Source organism: Diabrotica undecimpunctata, chromosome 7 (genome assembly GCF_040954645.1).
Source record: "Diabrotica undecimpunctata isolate CICGRU chromosome 7, icDiaUnde3, whole genome shotgun sequence".
Classification (NCBI taxonomy): Eukaryota; Metazoa; Arthropoda; class Insecta; order Coleoptera; family Chrysomelidae; genus Diabrotica; species Diabrotica undecimpunctata.
Genome location: NC_092809.1, coordinates 73,808,113 through 73,829,034, shown reverse-complemented (window position 1 = coordinate 73,829,034; position 20,922 = coordinate 73,808,113).

The following is a 20,922-nucleotide window of genomic DNA, read 5'->3' as shown; positions in this document are numbered from 1 at the left end:
TTGAACTTATTAATACATGCCAGAATTTACAAGAAATGCGAAGAAAATGTCGGTGAAATACAATTTGGATTCCGCAATTCCACAGGTACACGTGAAGCACTTTTCATCTTACAAGTCCTTTTTCAGAGATGCTGCTATGTCAGTTGTAATGTCTATATTTGTTTTATTGATTACGCCAAGGTATTTGACCGTCGTCAAAACCAGAAGATGGTCGTCGCCCTACAAAGAGTAGGATTGGATGAGAAGGACATTCGGATTATTATGAATTTATACTGAAACCAGCGTGCTCCAGTCAAGGTCGAAGACCAGTTGACCGACCAAGTGAAGATCATGTAAGGAGTAAGGCAATGCTGTGTGTTCTCGCCGATTCCTTTCAATATATAGTCTGAGAAAATTTTTACTGAAGCTCTCACAAATCTATAGATGGGAATCCGAGTGAACGGTAAATACATCAATTATATCCGCTACGCCGATGACACTGTTACTAGCAACCAGCCTAAATGATCTAGAAGCCTTACTAGACCGAGTGAGAACTGTGAGCGTAATATACGGACTAGACCTTAATATTAAGAAAACTAAATTTATAGTTGTCAGCCGTGCAAATTTAGATCCCGGGGCACTAATGGCAGGTAGCGAAGAGATCCAGAGAGTCGATAGATTCACTTACGTCGGAACTATCCTTAACTCACAATGGGACTACGTTCAAGAGATTAGATCCAGAATTGAAATGGCATGGTCTACATTTATCAAGTTGAGATCCTTGCTGTGCTAAGCACAGCAAGGACTCAACTAAGTGACTAAGTTTGGGAACCAAGATGTGAATAGTGAGGTGCTACATTCTGCCAGTGTTAATATATGGAGTTGAAGCCTGGGCACTGACGCAAGCCATTGAAAAGCGGATTGAAGCCTTCGAGATGTGGATTTACAGGAGGATACTAAAAATATCTTATATGGACCATGTCACCAACGATAAGGTCCTACAGCGCATGATATAAGAAATAGAAGTACATTTAGTGAAACAACGTAAGCTTAGAGAAAATATCGAATTCTTCAACTCGTTATGCAGGGTAAAGTATTTGGCAGGAGAGGCCCGGACGCCGTCATATCTCGTGGTTGAAAAACCTCCGACAATGGTTTGGGATGATTGGAATAAGGCACCGAAGAAGAAGAAGAAATGTTCGCGCCAACACTTGCTCCAAATCCCCGCACCAATATTCACGTTAACTCTCAGGCCAACCTCCACCCAAACCAAGTCACCATCGACGGCATAAGTGAACCGTCCTCTGTTCCTAGAACCAGTAATGCACTTGTGATCAGTGTAATAGTGTCTGGAGGCTCGGAAGACTAAGACCTCGGAAGCCTAAAGAAGACATCGAACAGAATGTCGAGAGCTTGCTGCAATGATAATCGACGCGGTTCAACCTGGAAGACTGATTTATCAGTAGTAAACGTGAAAGTTATAGCTGGAGTATATACCTGTGAATTAGATCATAAGCTGCTAAAAATGAAGAATTCCAGATGAAACTGATAAACAAGGAAAAACCACAAATATTAGAAGACATTAATAAAATATGGAACGGAATAAAAAGCTGATTACACTCAGCGGAAAAGCAGTTCACACCACGTAATATCCAAAAGAACAAACGTTGGATGTCAGGGAAACCTTAGAATTAGTGAAAAAAGGAAGAGTTATGCTACAACATACCACAGAAAGAGGAAGCAATACTCAAGAAGTAGCGGATATAAGCAGGAAAATAAAATGTATGTGTTTCTTTTCATATTTTTGCTGATTATTTTTTAAGTTTTCTCTTTCAGTCCTATAAACATGTCAATATTACAGTTACGCACACTGTATCATTTTCATCATGCCATACCAATAACAATTCACACCTACGCACGTATAGGAAATAAAAAGGGAGCATTTTCTCTCTTGTTTTTGTTCCGACTGTAACATTTTAGACATAAACATTGAACTGACATAACATTCAGCATTCATGCATGTGAAATATTACTTTTTAATTTTTATGTCACAACCGAGCGATCAAATAAATTTTTTACGGCAGTTACAAGTTATTGAGTGGACAGTTCAAACACGTTTTATCAAAGGGAAAATTTGTGATATATAAACACGTTTTTTTCATGTCTGTAAACAGAAACTGTGAGGAAAATCTTGAGAAATGCTGATAAACTGAATTTGAATGTGAGAGTTTCTACACTTTTTGATTTTATTTGTACTTTTTAGTATACGCAACTGCGAATAATTTCGATTGCGTTTTATATACATTAAAAGGAACGGAAAACAGACACCAATAGATTTTAGAATAAAAAGTTCTCAATTTGTTTTTTTTTAAGTTGCTCAGACGTGTGAACGAGTATCCTTAAGCCAGTCTTGACTAATACGAGCCTTCCAAGATGAACATATTCCAGATATTACACTGGGGTGCAAAATTAACCGCACACTTAGATTTTTCCTAAAAACTGGCGTTTTAAAAAGTTTAAGATGTTTCCAATTGAGTATTTAATAATAAACAAAATTTAAAAGTCAAATTTATTACAATTCAAGAATTGTACACAGAAAAAACAATAAACAATTCAAAAAATTTAAAAATCTGCACAAAAAACAAATTTTTTTTTAATACAAACATGTTTCATGTAAAACGACATTTAGTAAAGTGTATTACCTCCACGAGCCCTAATTACGGCTCTCATTTGATCAGGCATACTTCGGATTAAGGCAGCAAAGTCTGCTTGAGGGATTGGCTACCATTCGTCACGAATGGCTCGCTCCAAATCATTCATGATTTCAAACTCACCTTGGTTACGTCGAATACGTCGTTGCAGAATAACCCATGCATGCTCTATTATATTTAAGTCTGCACTCTTTGGGGGACAAGGTAATAAACGAATCACAACTGCATCTAAGTAATCCCGTGTAATTCCTGGATGTGCGAACGAGCATTATCCTGTATCAGACGAAAGTTTTCTCCAACAAATGGGGCAAATGGCACTATATAGTCTTCCAAACATTGCTGAATATACCGTTGAGCGTTCAAATTGCTTCCTTAAGTTGTAACAAGTTCTGTATGAGCCTCTAGGGAAATGCCTGCCCACAACATTATACCACCTCCACCAAATTGAACTCTCGGAGTAAAACAACATTGCTGATATACTAGGGTGCCCATCTGATAAGTATCTGTTAAATCTTGATTCATTCGTAAAAAGCACAGCACTTTAATCGCCAACACCCCAATTAAGATGTTCGCGAGCGAAGGGTAAACGTTACCTCCAATGATCGGCTGTTAATAGAGGTCCCGTTACAGGTATTCTGGACCTTAATCCATATTATTTATTCAAGAGTCTTCGAACAGTATAAACGGAAATTGTGTTTTTAGGGACATCATTTAATCGTTGAACAAGTACTGGTGCTGATAATGTACGATCGCGTAACACTTGTAACCTAAAAAACCGATCTTCAACTTGACTTGTGTTTCTTCGTCTACCTTGACCTGGCCTTCTGGTGTATTGTTCTGTTTCGCGAAATCTTTGTATTGCATTAAACACTGTACTTCGAGAAATTCCTAATTCATTTGCAATTAACGAATGCTCCGTCCATTATCCCGTGAAGCATTAAACAGGAGACAATGCAAAAACCTACATCCGAACTTATAATCAGGTACAGTACCACAATAAACTTAAATATAACTAAGCTTACTAACTTAAATACTAAGCCACTATTTCACATTATTAACAAAACGTATGTGCAAAAGTGTTTGATCTAAACACCAACAAAAAACAAAAAAATCTGAGTATCCGGTTAATTTTGCACCTCAATGTATAAAAAAACAATAATAATAATAAAGAGTTCATGCTGCTATTTCAGCATTAGAAGTAGGCTCTTAATATTGTAGAAAAACACGAAAAATCAAATATTTAATGTTAAAAAATAAGAAAAAAAGTCTATTCAGGGCAAAAATATTGGACAAAATTAGTTGGAAGTCTTGTGTTTGTAGTTGTAATACTTTATTGAAACTGTTGTGTTTGTAGTTGTAATACTGTATTGTTTTATTTTACAAATTAAGATTGGTGACTATAACAAAAGTAGCGGGTTAATTCATTGACATGTGATGAGATATTAAGATATTACAATTCATAAATAATCTTATCACAAATAATATTGTTCTAATTAAAATTGATGAGTTTGCTGTAAGAAGGATGCTGCTCCATATTTAGACCGTTTTGGGTGGAAACATATGCCATAATTTAAAAAAATTGGCGGATTGGCTGGTACAAGAACGATGCAGATCCGATAATAAATAAAGGAATTATACGTCTTTATGGATCTGCCTCCTCACTCATTTGGTGCAAGAAGGGTGCAGCTCCGGAGCTGCATCCTTTTTGCACCAAACGATTGTGAATGTTCGGTGATTTTCGGGGAATGCAAGGTCATCTTCTGTTGGCGCTGGGCCGGAAGGGCAGCTGGTTTGTTTTGACTTTGATGGTGCGTTTTCATGCGGTTTTTTTGATCGTGTAAAAATTTAACGTCATGTATAATTGATTAAAACCGATTTAGATCCGTTTAGCGCTAGTGAGTTAGACTATGAACCTACAAGCTCTGATAAAATTTGTTTTAATAGTGATGTCGCAGAACCTTCAGCTAGGAGGAAGCATCCAAAGAAGAAACGTGCGTCTGTAAAAAACCAACACATTGAACCTGTTGTGAACATGGAGCCCACGGAAGAGCCCCCAGTTGTTCCTGTAACCAAAAATAGAAAACGTGCTAACACCACTCTGTGAAAAAGAAATATAAAAAAAAACTATTGCAGAAGGGAAAATGTATACGAACTAAAAAGGAATACAGAAGAGACAGAGTATAACTGGATCGAACTGCAACTGCAGGTACAAGTGTTTTCAAAATGTGGACGAAGAAACAAGAAAAGTTGTCTTACAAAAGTTAAACAAAAGAGGCGACAAAGATTTGCAAAATACCTATTTGTTAGGGTTGATTCAAACTACTACTATTCAAAGAACTCGACAGCACTTGTTCCCACAAATACTTTATAAAGCTGGATAAGCTATTCAAACGAGTTTGTAGACATGGTTTTGGGTCAATCCACGGGATATCAAGGAAACGTGTAGATCTCATTGCTCAAACTTTTCGTTACAGAGATATTGCAGCACTACCTAGTAACAAAGGAGATCAAACAAATAGACCCAACCGAAAATCTAACGAAACACTCAAAAATGTGAACATGCACATCCAGAGCTTTTCAAGGCGTGAATTGTCTTATAGTAGAAACAAATTCCGTCGATTCTATTTATCTCCAGATCTAAACGTAAAGAAGTTGCCTCAACTCTATTTGGAACTTTACGAACCAGAAAGTGTTAGCAATCCTAAATATAAATTCAAAGTTCTCTATGACTTCTACTATCGATACTTCAAAGAAAACTTCAACTACAGGTTTGGCTCACCTCGATCAGATACGTGCCAAATATGTGATGCTTTAGATAACAAACTCAAAGATGTGACTCTCGACGAAAATAAATGAAAAGTTTTAGCAGCGGAAAAGAAGTTGCATGAAATTAACGCCGATTTATTTTTCAAGGAGCTAAAGGAGAAAACCAGATTGTGCAAGCATAGCGACGAAGTGAAGGTTCTGACCTCTGACTTCCAACAAAACCTTCCACTTCCAAAAATTCCTGCTGGGGAAGCTTTCTATAAACGCCAGTTGTAGAAATACAACTTCTGCGTCCATTCTGGTAAGACAAATCTAGCACACTTTTATATGCATGATGAAACTACGGTTCGAAAGTCACCAAACGAGGCAGTGTCATTTTTGTACCACTATATAAAAAATATACTTCCTAAAACTGGTAAAGTTTTATACCTTTTCTCCGATAACGCTGCTGCGCAAAACAAAAACTCAGTCATGATTCAGTTTCTGTATTTGCTGGTGAGAACTAGGTCTATTAACAGGATAGAGCACCGCTTTCTTGAGCCAGGACATAGCTTTCTTCCCTGTGAACGCTGATTTGGAGTTATTGAGAAGTTTTTAAGGAAGGAGGACTACGTGTTTAGGCCCCAACAATATGCTGATTTTATTAAACAATCATCCAAACAGTTTATTTTCATTCTGGTAAAACAAAATATGATCCTGAACTTTAGTGGTCACTATGAAGGACATTTTAAAAAGTTATCTCAGATGCAGAAAAGCAAAGAGTCCAGATTTCCAAATACCGAATTTTCCAGTACAGCAATGAACATTTATATGATATTAAAGTAAGTATATCTACTGGCCTTCCGAGTTTTCACTTCTCCAAGTTTCAAATCTTGAGAAACCTTGACAGTGACCTCTCAGTTTCTTCTGATATTCCTGTCTATTGCCATCCTATACCTGTCAAAAAAGCCAAATAAACAGATGTAATGCAGTTGGCAACACGGTTCGTTTATATGAACCAAATGGCTTTTTACACTTGTCTCATAAGTGATGCAGCCATGGCAGAGAACCAGAAAACCAAATCATCTGGAACGGATGATGACGACCAGGTAGTTGAATGAAGGATGTTTTTGCCTGTGTGTTTAATGTTTTATTTTTTTATGAATGCTATTTTTTTGACACCAACCTGTTTCTTTTTAATAGATTTTTTCATATTTGTGTAGTAGGCGTTTGATTGTTGTATCCGAATAAAAGAGTTTTTGTTGGCAATTTGTTTTTTTTCTCAAAAATGATGGTAAAAAATATTATTTTACGTGTTTGATGCAAGAAAGATGTAGATCCATTATTTTTTCAATTTCATTTCTTATTTTTTCAAAAATTATCTACTTGAAAATAGTCTCAAGTATTGACTAAATCTGTTTCATCGATTGATATTATGTCTTTAGGATTAAAATAAAAACTTTAAAAAATAGTTTTTTTCAATTTCCCAACAATTACCAAATATGGAGATGCATCCTTCTTACAGCAAACTCCTCAATTGTTTTGAATTGAAAAACTTGGGCGTACTTATTACAAATAACATTAATTTTAAAATATCTGAGTTGCATTCCAAAATTCAACTTTGCACGATCAGCAATACTGATTGTTATTTTGAACTAAATAATGAGAATCATAGAATCACAGCTTAATGTTATATAATCGTAAACAGACCAGCAGTCGGACACATTATTTAATCAGTCATTAGTCGTATTTCAGTTCAGTCGTGTTTTGTAATGTAATACGTAAACATTCATAATAAATAAATAATGTTATCGATACAGTATTTCATTGCGTACGCCACAACAGATAATTGAGTTCCGCTGGAGTGCTGATCTAGTGGGAACTTCACCGGACCTCTGGATGTTGACTGGAGGTTAACCGTTTGGAGTTTTGTCAGTTGTTGATCGGATAACAACTTCACTGGCCCTAGGGTATTGACTAAAGGCCAACGGGTTCTGCTAGAGTTTTGATCTAGTGGCAGTTTGTAACGATTATTTTGCCAACCACATATGGTATTACTATAAGGGGTTGAAAATTGGGGACAGAAATTACTGGGGTAGAGACAGGGTAAGCAAAACAAACCGGAACGTTTGCGACCGGCTACTCAGGGTTTTTCTGGAGAGCTGGATCGTGGATAAATTGAACGACAAGGGGGCTCGAATGGGGTAACTACTAAAATGAAACAAAAGGGGTATTTACATGAGTCTCTTGGACAAACAAAACACAAGAAGGTTCTCAAGCTCTTTAAAATAAGGACGCCGCTTAGAAGAATGTTTCTGCTGGATGAAAGAATAGTCTTTTCCTTCCTAAAAACACAAAAAGGGGTTAGAAACTTTTTTAAAAGAAAAAAAATGGTTTAGGGAAAAAAATTTAATATTTATTGTTATCTCATCACAAACAGTTAGAAATATAAATAGTACAAAAAATACTATATAAATAGTTACACAAATAAATACATAATAAAAACAAAAAAACAAACTTACTATGTTCTGTCCGTTTACAAACTCTAGAAGTTGGATATACTATTAGAACTTACAATTGTTACTGGGCGATATTTTGTAGCAGAAATAAATTATTACAAATGAAAAATATCTTTTTAAATGGAACTATGCACAGAGGTTAACCTTAAAAAAACAAATAACACAAGGTCTTAATTATAATTAGGTATGTACCAAATGTCAAAAATAAAGCTAGCTGTCAGATGTCAATACTAAATTCTAAACTTTAGGAATAATTAATATGACAGCTAGGCCATACCTTAACATTTATAATTTTACTGATTACAATTTTTTAATGTGTTATGAAAGCAATTATTCATGGCAAATGTCTATTTTTACTTTAAAAGTTCAACAAAAAAAAAGTTAACTGGATTTCACTAAATGTTAATTTTATTTCTTTAACATTTCTAAGGTTGGAACTAGAGATTCACTTTCACACAAAAAACTGCATCTATAGTCTAGAATGATGACCTGGGAAAAACAAAACGAGGATGGAAGCTGGGCCCTGGGATGCAAATTTTGAAAACTTAGCTTGTTAAAAACCCAATCACACTTGGAACGCAACTGGACACGTGGGCAATGGAAATATGTGTTTATCCTTCAAAGTTGTTGTAAACGCCGTTTTACAAATATCTCAGATGAAAGACAACATAAAAATAAAACAGTGACTACTCTTATCAAAACTGACACATTACATTAAGTATAATTCATTTTTTCACAACTAATTTGCCGGCTTTTTAACGCCGACCCACACCGCGTGTTGTCTCTTCAAAGATTCTCCCAAACCTCTGTAACTACACATACTGCACAATTAACTGCCACAATACTATATATATTCTCATAAAAAAAGACGAAAAACGAAAAAAATTACGAATTTGAAGAAGAATTCGGACAAACAGGAAACCAACTGCCTTTGACAGCGGCCTCACTGAAAGTGGTTATCTTTAAAATTCATTCGCCCAACTCGGTATAAACAAATCACAAAATGAAATATTTTGTTTATTTGACGCTCAAAATATCCTAAAGCGGGTTTACGATCAAAGAAAATACCAAGGAAATACGCATCTGTGTGATATAAACAAACTTTAAAATGTGTTTATTATAAATCTCGGCGACGCAAAAAGGATTGAAATAACATTTTGGTGATTTAACTTATAAAAGGTGATTTGAAATGCTACAAGTTTCATACCCGGTCTTGGAGTATTGATCTGAGACAGACCGATTCTTTCCCGTGGCCAAGTATTGATTAATCGCTTTCCGCTCCTCGTCGGACCGAGTGTTGATCGGCCCGTTCCATCTCTATGCCTTTGTCTCGTCATTTCCTTTCTTCGCTGCGAGTGTATTAATACACCGTAATTGTCAAGGTATTAAACCGTGGGTCACTGAGCCATGCGTTCAGGCCGTAGCTGTAGGATTGACAGTTGATTTCTATTGTCTTGAATATAACTTTATTTTGTTATTTATAAAATTTTTTGCAAATATATTTTTATTTTAATTAAACGTGATTTTTACTCTGGCTTCTGTCTAAAAGGGCTACCCGTCACAAAAGACATTCTATTGTGTCCATCAAAAAGACATCTTACATCTTCGTTATGATAGAGAAATTCCAGATAATATAATCAAAACTGTGCTACATGATGAAGAGAATCATATTCAAGTTCAAATAAATGGAGAACTTTAACTAATTCAATACCAGCTGTAAATGACATTCGCCAGGGTGACTCACTGAGCCCGTAGCTCTTCAACATTATTATGGATGAGATAAAAAAGGAAAGTGAGCAAGATTAGGCAATATAGAATGGAAGATAAGGACATTCAAATCTTGTGTTATGCGGATGACGCGGCGTCGATTGCTTCCCCTTGCTAACCCTTGAAAAAAGGTTATAATGACTCCTACATCAATTTAGTCTAACTCAGCCAAATCATTTAATATGGTAATATTAGCAGCTAAAATAAAATGTATGATAATATTAAATTTCATAATGAAAAGAGGTTTAAAACAAGGGGATTCACAATCAACGAATTTATTTAACCTAGTATTAGAACAAATCGTAAGAAGATCAACTATGAGAACAAACAGGACTATGATTAATAATAAACCCAAAAAACGCAATACATGGAAATGAGAGGAGACACAACAAATAATAACAACTATATCGAAATAAAAGTAGTAGATAGTCTATAGTTTTGAAAGAGTGTCAGAATTTGAATACTGAGAAGTAAGCATAATAAACCCGGGAAAAGAAGGAAAAGAGATAGACAAAAGATTAATAAAGAGAAGCAAAGCGATAGGGTCACTAAATTCATCGCTGAAAGCAAAAACATGTGTCAAAAACAGCTAAACTGCTAGTCTACAAGACAGAAATTAGACCCACAGTGATGTATGCCAGCAAAACGTGGATTATGAACCAGCAGGAAGAAAGGAAAGTAGAGATCTGCGATAGAAAGTTTGTCAGAAAAATCTTCGACAGAATAAAGATAGCAGAGAATATTTCAAGGAGATGAACAAATAAAGAATGAGGATGTATGAAAAACCAACAATTACGGCAAAAATACGAGCCCAAAGAGCTAAATGGCTTGGTCACACAATACGAAATAAGGAAAAAAAAGAGGACGTCCATAGAAGAAATGGTTGGAAGCAGTAAATCAAGACTTGTCAGAAATAAGCATGAGAGATTAGATAGAGAAAGCAAGAGACAAAAAAACGGAGGGAAATAACCAAGTTTTTGGAAGCTAGGGGCCTGTAGCCTGTATATATATATATATATATATATATATATATATATATATATATATATATATATATATATATATATATACAGACAGACACATTTACTTCAACGAAAATACCGGTAACTTGATTTGGTTCTCCGGCTGGAATTTTCGAATTTGAGATGCGCCCTAAAGTGAAGTATAAGATGTTTTTAAACGTTAACTTTGTTGGAAAACAGCTCTGTGCCAGTGTGTTTTTTTAAAATCTTTTGTTTTTATTTCTACACTTTACTGTTAATATGTTTTTTTACGTAAAATGTGACGGGTTTTTCTAGTGCTTCGCAGTAGTTTTTATCCATTTTTTTCACCTTTAAAGTAATCTTTTTCTTATGGTTATACATGAATTCGACTACATATGAACATTTAAGCTAACATTACAACTTTAATATTGTTACCACGGATACTAAGAGAATGGTGTGTTTGTTTTACACCTTAACTTTCTTCACTCACCATTCATTGAACTGATGAAGCTTGTAAATTAAATAAGCGAAACGTCTTCAAATATAGGAATGGAACTGTGATTTCCTTTTATTATTTCTCCTTTGACCGATATCCTCGTGAATAAAAGATTTATTTTTTTGAACTTACTTATTGTATATATATATATATATATATATGTTCGGATAAGTTTATATATATATATATATATATATATATATATATATATATATATATATATATATATATACCATCAAAGATACCAGTAAGATGTAAACTCGAGAAGAATGGATCAATGCAAGAGATGAATTTGATATGAATACTTCATAAAACTATCAAGCTATGGCAACGTTGAAGCAAAAGTAAGAGAACAAAAAACGAGAGCAACAAAAGTAGCTGGCTGTCTAAACAATACAATATGGCGTAACAAGAACATTGACATTGAGACTAGATCAAGAATATAGAAGAAACAACAAAAACCAAAAGAATGCTTGAAACACCAGAAATGAAGGTACTTCATTTCTGGTGACGGAAAGACTCTTCTACACAGCGAAACAACTGAAAACATCAGAAATACATAATATGGTGTAAACAGGAAAAAAGAGTGGAATGCACATATTTTGTAATTGGGAAAGTATTTAGTATTTAATGACATATTTTTCTTTTAATATATTTGTTATTCTATTATAATATTATCTTATTTAATTATATATTCTAATTTCTTATTGACTTTAGGTTACAGTATATTCTTTTAAATTCTCATTTTCAAACTGGTTAAGACATACGGGCATCTATTTTTAAGTTCAAAGAAATATATTTGTTGTTAATTGCATCGAAAGCATAAAAAAAAACGGGTGTGGCAGTCCAGTGGGACTGCCGGTAGAAGTTATACTTCTATACACGCGTTCGCCGTTAAAAATTTATATAGGAGTTAATCTGCACAATCATTACATATGTAATGCTATAGGTAAGAGAGAGTAGAAAAAGAAAAAGAATTAGTTATATAGGTATATGGTGCATCGTTTGCTGTATATAAACTTTTGACCTGTAATAGGAGTATGGTAAATGAAGGATTGTATCAATATTTAAAATGAAAATATATATTTTTATTTTTATATATGTATAAAAGGAGTTGAATGCAAAAAAAAATTTTTACACATACAGTAAAATTCATTTTTATTTTGTTATTAATATAAAAATTACAATACAATAAATACACTGCAACATAATTCAATATAATAATACAATATAAATTAAAATGTAATATTCATAAGTATTTAAAACTGCCAATATACATTAACTTACTTTACGAAGATAAAAATAAAAAACCAACAACTCGGATTATGTTGTAAATTTTCATTTTATTTTAAAATTTATGTTTTTTGCGTATATTACATAATATATTTAATAAGATTAACGTGAGGTTTTTAAATATTTCAAAAATAAAATAGGAAATTCATAATTGGGATTCGCACTCACAACCACCAGCGTATGAACCAAACACGTAAAGGATTTGCCAATAGGGATGTTAACTAATTTTTAAATATAGTTAAATTCAATTAAATTCAATAGATTATAGAATATATAAAAATATAGTAAACATGAAATTGTTTAAAAATATATATTTTTTAAGATGAATCAATTCTTAATTTTAATTTTGATGGAGGCTAGAAAAACGGCACCTCGCAGCGAGGCTACGGTGTGTGACGTCAGCAGTCGTGTAGACAACTTGTTGTGTATACGTATTTACGAAGTGTAACCAGTTCTTTAAGTATTTATACAGTGATAATAAAGCCAAATAAGTGGTGTTTGCTACAAAGAAAGGGAAAAACTAGAAAAGCCAGTTATGCAAGTGAGAAAAAAAAATAAATGCAAATATCTGTACCTCGGAAGGAATCAACACTATGTTCATTTTTAAAATTTTACAGGAGAGCAGTTTTAAACTTTTTTTCACCAAAAAGTATTATTGCTGCAGCTATTTATTGAGATATCGAAAGAATATTTTAATAGAACATTCTGTTTATTGTTATTTACATAATACATTTGTTATAATTAAAAACAAATTTGTTCCTGTGTTTTTTAACCCTTTTAACGGACATGGTGTTGTATCCGTCTAATAAAGTTATTGTACTGTAAGAATTAGTATGGGGTATTCAATAACAACTACAATCCTATTTGACTTTTACTGATAAAATTTATTTAACCATACAATTTACCTTTACAAATACAAATACTACATCTATGTATTTAACCAAAAGTGACCTTTTAAAGAACACCAAGGCCATTTTTACTAGAGGGATAAAACACCATGTGGACTTAATGTTTTGTCCCTCTAATCATGTGAATTACCGCCGCGCATATCTCTATGATAAGAGGTAGACTGTTAGTAATCTAATAATAATACTTTTGCCAATTATGGTCTGTTTACAGTGGTTTGTTACTAATAATAAAAACAATGAACCATAATTCTCGTAGGAGAAAGATGCTTGAAGTACCTACTAAAAAGTTCTGCGAATTCTTCTACTGTACCTATTTATAGGTAAGCTACCTTTTTGCTCATTATTTTTAAATTATTAAAAAGCATAACCTCAAAAGGGTAATGTAGTGATTTGATACCAACCTTAGACTAGCAATATTATTAAATCTTTTACAACCAATATTATACACCTTGTTTAATTTCAGAATCAAATAATACACCAAGCAATGATGTTTTAAATGAAGAGAATATTATTGGAGATGCCTTGAGTTTTGATAACGAAGATCAGTCTGATATAGACAAAAGTTCTGATAAACTATTCGTAGTGGAAATGAAATAAGATCTGCATTACTAAAATGGGCAGATACCGTCATTCCTGACAGTAACATAGTAGAAATCATACTATGGTCTTACAAATGTTACGGCCAGAATAAAAATGTTAGCATTAATACTTGTTTAAAAAGTAAAAATTATCATCCAGAAGTTTCTACTAAAGAGTAATACCAACATGGAGGCGAACACTGTCCATGCGCTGATAGAGCGAAAGAGAAAAAACTTAACATTTCTATTTACACGCCCTGGGACTGGCAGCAGTTAGTCAGACAAACCTCAATGAAATATACCGTACATAATATGGAACTAGAAGATTTTAAAATTTTAAGGTCTTTGTATGATGTCAAAACATCTTAAAATCCGCCTTTGATTAATAGAAAAGAGACATTAATAAACAACAAGTTCTTCTGTCAAGCTGTGTTTAACTGCAGGTTAAATAAAACAGCATTGGAATTCTGTTTTTAAAAAGTAATTTTCATGACGAAAACCAGGAGATTGACCTTGTATGGTCATAAGGTAAATTATATGGTTAAATAAATTTTATCAGTAAAAGTCAAATAGGATTGTAGTTGTTATTGAATACCCCATACTAATTCTTACAGTACAATAACTTTATTAGATGGATACAACACCATGTCCGTTAAAAGGGTTAAAAAACACAGGAACAAATTTGTTTTTAATTATAACAAATGTATTATGTAAATAACAATAAACAGAATGTTCTATTAAAATATTGTTTCGATATCTCAATAAAGAGCTGCAGCAATAATACTTTTTGGTGAAAAAAAGTTTAAAACTGCTCTTCTGTAAAATTTTAAAAATAAACATAGTGTTGATTCCTTCCGAGGTACAGATATTTGCATTTATTTTTTTTCTAACTTGCATAATAATTGGCTTTGCTAGTTTTTCCCTTTCTTTGTAGCAAACACCACTTATTTGGCTTTATTATCACTGTATAAATACTTAAAGAACTGGTTACACTTCGTAAATACGTATACACAACAAGTTCTCTATACGACTGCTGACGTCATACACCGTAGCCTCGCTGCGAGGAGCCGTTTTTCTAGCCTCCATCAAAATTAAAATTAAGAATTGATTTATCTTAAAAAATATATATTTTTAAACAATTTCATGTTTACTATATTTTTATATATTTTATAAACTATTGAATTTAATTGAATTTAACTATATTTAAAAATTAGTGAACATCCCTATTTGGTAACAAGGCTGGGCGACCGTTTTACAACTTTGATTTATGAGAGTTAGCTTGTGGGTACCACTTAGAATTTTAGATACGGATTTTTATCCTTACAAATGCTGACAAAGACAGATCGCAATGAGACATCGTACTGTAAACATTTCCAGTTTATTGGAGACGCGAACGTCCTTTTATGCCAGGTATTTTTGTAATTTTTTAATTAATTGCTAATTTATTCACAATCAAAATATTGCATTATTTTCGGTATTATTCTAATCATTTAACCAGCGGCCTCAATACGTTTTACACAAAACACAAACATATTTTGATTGATCTCCTTAACGGATTATACATTACAAAAGTATTTATTATTTATTAACATTGTGTTACATTGTTATGTTGGAAAATGATTTTTGGGAATTACTTTTCTACTTATTTATTATTTATTATCAATTTAACTCATTTTATTTGTTTTACTATCTCTACTTAATTTTATTGGCAATATTTTTACTTATTTGCGATTGATAAAAAATAAGAAAAATACCTGGAGCAACTCATTCGAACGTTTATCTGTACAAAGAAATCACTTACCATTTTTTGTTGAAATGTGTTAACGTGAATGCGAGGAAAGTATGCGTCCACGTTAAACTGGAGATATGTACATTCCGATGTTTCGATCTCTATCTCTCCGTCTCTCTATATGTGCAAAACCCTCTGCCAAATCTTCTTGTGGCCCAGTGATTGGTGGGACAAACGGACCGTCATAAATCAAAACTATTGTATAGCTTGTATATCACCCTTTTGAAATGCGATCATTTGAATAAATCATTCAAGAAATTTGATATTTTAAAGCTTAATCTGTGCTTTCAAGGCAATTAGCAACAAGTGAATTTCTTTGAAATTTGAAACAGTTTGAAAATAAGAATGTAAAAGAATATACTGTAACCTTTTAAAGTTAATAAGTAATTAGAATATATAATTAAATAAGATAATATTATAATACAGTAATAAAAATATCAAAAGCAAAATATGTAAATAAATACCAAATACTTTCCCAAACCAGCAGAATATTAGAAAGAAGAATGGTGAGAATCGCTTAAGATATATGGCCAACGGGACAAAGAAGTGTAGGATGTCTCAGAAAGACGTGGGGGGACAATCTGAACGTTGATGCAGATGGATGAAGTTTTAACAGATGATTCGCCTTGAATAAAGACGACAGAAGAAGTATTTGAATGGTTTATTATTGCAATTTATACCATAAAATTAAACCATTTTGTCAAATATTTCGTTAACTTATAAAATGTAAGTATGATGCTAAGAAAGCCAAGCCCTAACATTAAGATGTGGGGGGTGCGTTTGTTACAACAAAAATCGCTTATTTAGTTTAATTAAATTTTGATAATAACGTCTGTTAATATTTTCGTCGATTCGGTATGAAAAATATGGACGGCCGCCCACAACGGTTATACCCAACATTATCATTTATTTTCCTCTTTATCCCATTTTCCATTCCAATTATGAGTCTGTGCACTGATAAAAAATGAAAAATGTCACAGAGCGCAATCTGGATAGAAATTAATTTCGGAGTTTTCAACTTTGACTCAATCTAGCGACAAAAATTTACATTTTCTCGATTAATTTTTTAGATTTAAAAAACTTTAGAGGTTAAAATCGTATTAGAAAACGCCACGGGAAGAAATCTAATGGCTCCCTTAGGGATAGATTAAGGTTTGTCCGATTAAAACATTTAGTAGTACTTCTTATGCAGGTGTATAAAGAGTGTATCGGAAGTGCAGGTAAAAAATTAAAAAAAAATAATTAGATATTCTTGACCAAAAAAATAATTTGAGTAAATTTAACTAACCTTAATAAAAACAATATCATCTTACTGTTTTCTATTTTCTGTATGTGCCTTTATACTTAGAGTTATTTCTCGATTTCAGGCTTCTCCGTTACAGAGATTGTTGACTCTCGTTTTTTGCCTTGATACTTTGTATATATTAAATGTTTCAATTGTCATTCTACAAAACAATTACTTTCTGTTGTTTCTAATTAGGACAGTAAAAAAACATCTTATAAAGGTTTTTGAAGGTTCTAAAAGGTGTATAAAGAATAGCTGATGACAAATCCTTGAAGACAAACAGCTCATTTTGTTCAGTTTTTTTAACAATAACAAGTTTATAAATTAAAATACATAAACAATCGACCAAGATTATAGCAAAAAACCAAACGTTTTTTGAATAATGATATGTAGGTAATACAACTACTTAAAATTAAGGCAATTGATGAGTTTTTGAAGTGTTCTAAAAATCAGCTAGATCGATCAAAAACTTTTTAAGTTATTCAATTTGTTTATCCCGGAGAGCGATTATTTAAACAACTACTGTATTTGCTCAAACAGTGACTCTAGAGGTATTTAGCAGATTGTAATCGATTCTTTGAGGATTCAATTTTAAGATAAATTAAAAAATATTCAACATTTTATTAAAATCGCCCAAAAAAGATTCAAAGAAGAAGATCTGTTGGTCGAAGGTAGAGTTATTGATTGAAGAATCTACGTTATTGGTATTATAATGTCTGTCATTTCAATTCGTCTTCTTTCCGGGCATCTGTCATGTCAATTCGTCTTTTCTTCGGGCATCTGTCATGTCAATTAGCCTTCCCGTCTTCTTTGCGGGCCGCTGTAGTGTCAATTCTTCTTCTTTTCGTCTGTCATGGCGTCTGTCATGTCAATTCGTCTTTTTTTCGTCTGTCATGGTGTCGGTTATGTCAATTCGTCTTCTCTTCGGGCAGCTGTCATTTCAATTTGTCGGCTTTTTGTCTGTCATGTCAAATCGTCTTCTCTCTTCTTTTCGGGCCATTGGCATGTCAATTCGTCTTCTTTTCGTCTGTCATGGAGCCTGTCATGTCAACTCATCTTTTCTTCGGGCAGCTATCATGTCAATTTGTCTTATTTTTGTCTTCTTTTCGGGCCATTGCAATGTCAGTTCATTTTTTTCTTTTTTACCCGTTGCCTAAAGTGTGTATTTACATGTCACCATGGGGGGAGGGGGGAGAGTGTTTATATGTTACCATACATCACCTTCTGTGTAGCGAGTTCTGCGAAAGAACTACAGTTACTAATTGACAGTGCTACTGCAGAATGCAAAGGATATGACTTGAAAACTTTAAAAACAAAATATGGTAGTCAGCAAGACACGGATGGTCGACTACATAAATACAGCATTTAGAATAAACCCAGAACATTACTTAACTCGATTCAAATATAAATCTCAATTGGGATATGAACAAAGAGATCAAAATCCGCATTTAAAATTCCTGCCAGCTAAGCTTCTATAAGAAGGCAATGAACTTCCTCATGTATACTTTGACACCGTTGAATCAACCCTAAAAATATTGCAGAGAATATAACTGTCTGACCAAAAACTCTGATTTAAGATCTGATCGGTCCCTATCAAAGTCCCTTAGAGCTTGTTTATAGGAGAATCGCTCTCAGAGCAATAAATGTGAGCCGACTATCTTCACATCCTAGCGTCTTTCCATTTTATACCCCAAAAATTGTTTACAAATTCCCCAATCTAGGTTCTCGTAGAGAAACTAATGTATCTTGGCAGTTATATAAATTAGAGCGGGGATCTAACCGTAGAAATTAAAAGCCGAATAGAATAAATAGCGTTCTTTGCAGCTACAATCTTACTATTGACCTTCCTGTTAGACTTACATTGTCAGTGTACGAAGTGAAAGCGTCGACTCTAAGTAAGGCTATGCTTGAACGCTTGGAAGCCATGGAGATGTGGGTATACAGACGACTACTCAGAATAAGCTAGGTCGACAGATTTAGAAATTAGGAGGTCCTTAGCTGGTTACACCAAATATCACAACGGTCAATATAATAAGGGGACGCAAGCTGGAATACTTCGGTCACATTATTAGACACACTAAAAAATATAAACTTTTATATTTGATTATTCAGGGAAAACTTTAAGGTCAACGTGTTCCTAGTAGAAGAACAACATCATGGCTAAAAAATCTAAAGTCACAATAGCGAATACGATAGCCAATATGATATCCAACAATCGATAACGGTAATGGCAATAGAAGAAGAACACTCCAGTAATAAAAAAAGAACCAATCATACCTAGAGGCAAAAGTCTAGGCGAGGTCGTCACATCTTGTCCGTGTATCTTGTCCGTCCATGTGGACTCACTATTAATAAAAACTTGAAAATAAGACTCGTCAAATCTTACATCTTCTCAACATTATTGTATGGAGTTAAAAGCTTGATATTTATTCTCTATTAAATAAACTTTAAGCCTTCGAAATGTGGGTGTATCAAAGGCTATTACGCATAAGCGGTGTTGACAAAATAACAAATGAAAAGGAATTACAACGAGTAAAAAAGCAACCCGAGGTAATGTATTTTGCCCATTTCATGCGACACTAAGGACAATATTGGATCCTCCATCTTATTATTCAGGGCAAAGTATATAGAAAGAGAAGTTACGGTCGAAGAACACATGGCTTCGTAACCTAATTGAAGAGTTTAGTCAGTCTTCCTCGTCACTCTTCAGAGCTTGGGTGAATAAAATTATGATAACCAGTATGATAGCCAATGTTCAGTAATCTACGTGGTACGAAGAGACGAGAAGATATCAAAAATCTAAATGGGTGCCCGGGTACCTTTTCAGTCATAAAAATTAAAAAAAGGAAATAACGTGCGTTACGTGCCAGGTAATTTTATGTAGCAATAAAAGAATCAGCTACAAAATTAAGTTTAAAAATAAACACCAACAAAACGAAGTATTTGAAAATAAGCACGCAACCACAAATCCTACGACCACTTGTTATAGTAAACGACGTCATCGAAGCAGTAAACGAATTTGTATACATGCGAGCGATCCTAAACACTGAAAATAATACTACCGCAGAAATAAACTAAACAATTTGCACGGTAAACAGATGCTATTTTGGGCTTAATCTCCTCCTTAAATCCACAACTATATTAAGAAATACAAAAATAAAACTATACAAAACAATAATACGCCCAGTCCTAACATTTGGTTCACAGACGACCTGGATTCTAACAAAAAGTAATGAAAACATGTTAGGATGTTTCCAAAGAAAAGTAGTAAGGCGAATCTATGAAGCAGTAAATGACAATGTAGTATGAAAAATACGATATAACTTTGAACTTTATAGAATATACCAGGGACCAAATATCGTAAAACAAATTAAGATAGGACGTCTAATATGGATAGGGCATGTAATGCGGATGACCCAGCTAGAAAAATGCTCCTTGATAGACCCATTGGTCAGAGAAGAAGAGGAACACCCAGAACAAGGTTCCTTGATAACATTGATGAAGACATAAGAAATATGGGAATACGCACTTGGCGGAGGAAAGCGATGGATAGGAACGACTGAGAGAAATTCTTGAGGGGGCTAGGACCCACCCAAGTCAGAATGATATGCGTGCCATGTCGGTGTTGTATTTGGGATAAATAAATAGATTTTTTTGATACATATATTTAATACAAAATAAAATTTAATTTAATTTTATATAAACCGATTTAATATTATTTTAACAGTACTGCAAAAAATTATATATACAATTCGACCGAATTAGAGTTTGTTTTAAACTTTTCATCTGTTACTTCTATATTTATATCCTTACTCTGGGACATAGACACAAAGTGCCGCAATTGAATGGATGCAACTTTAATGAGAGTT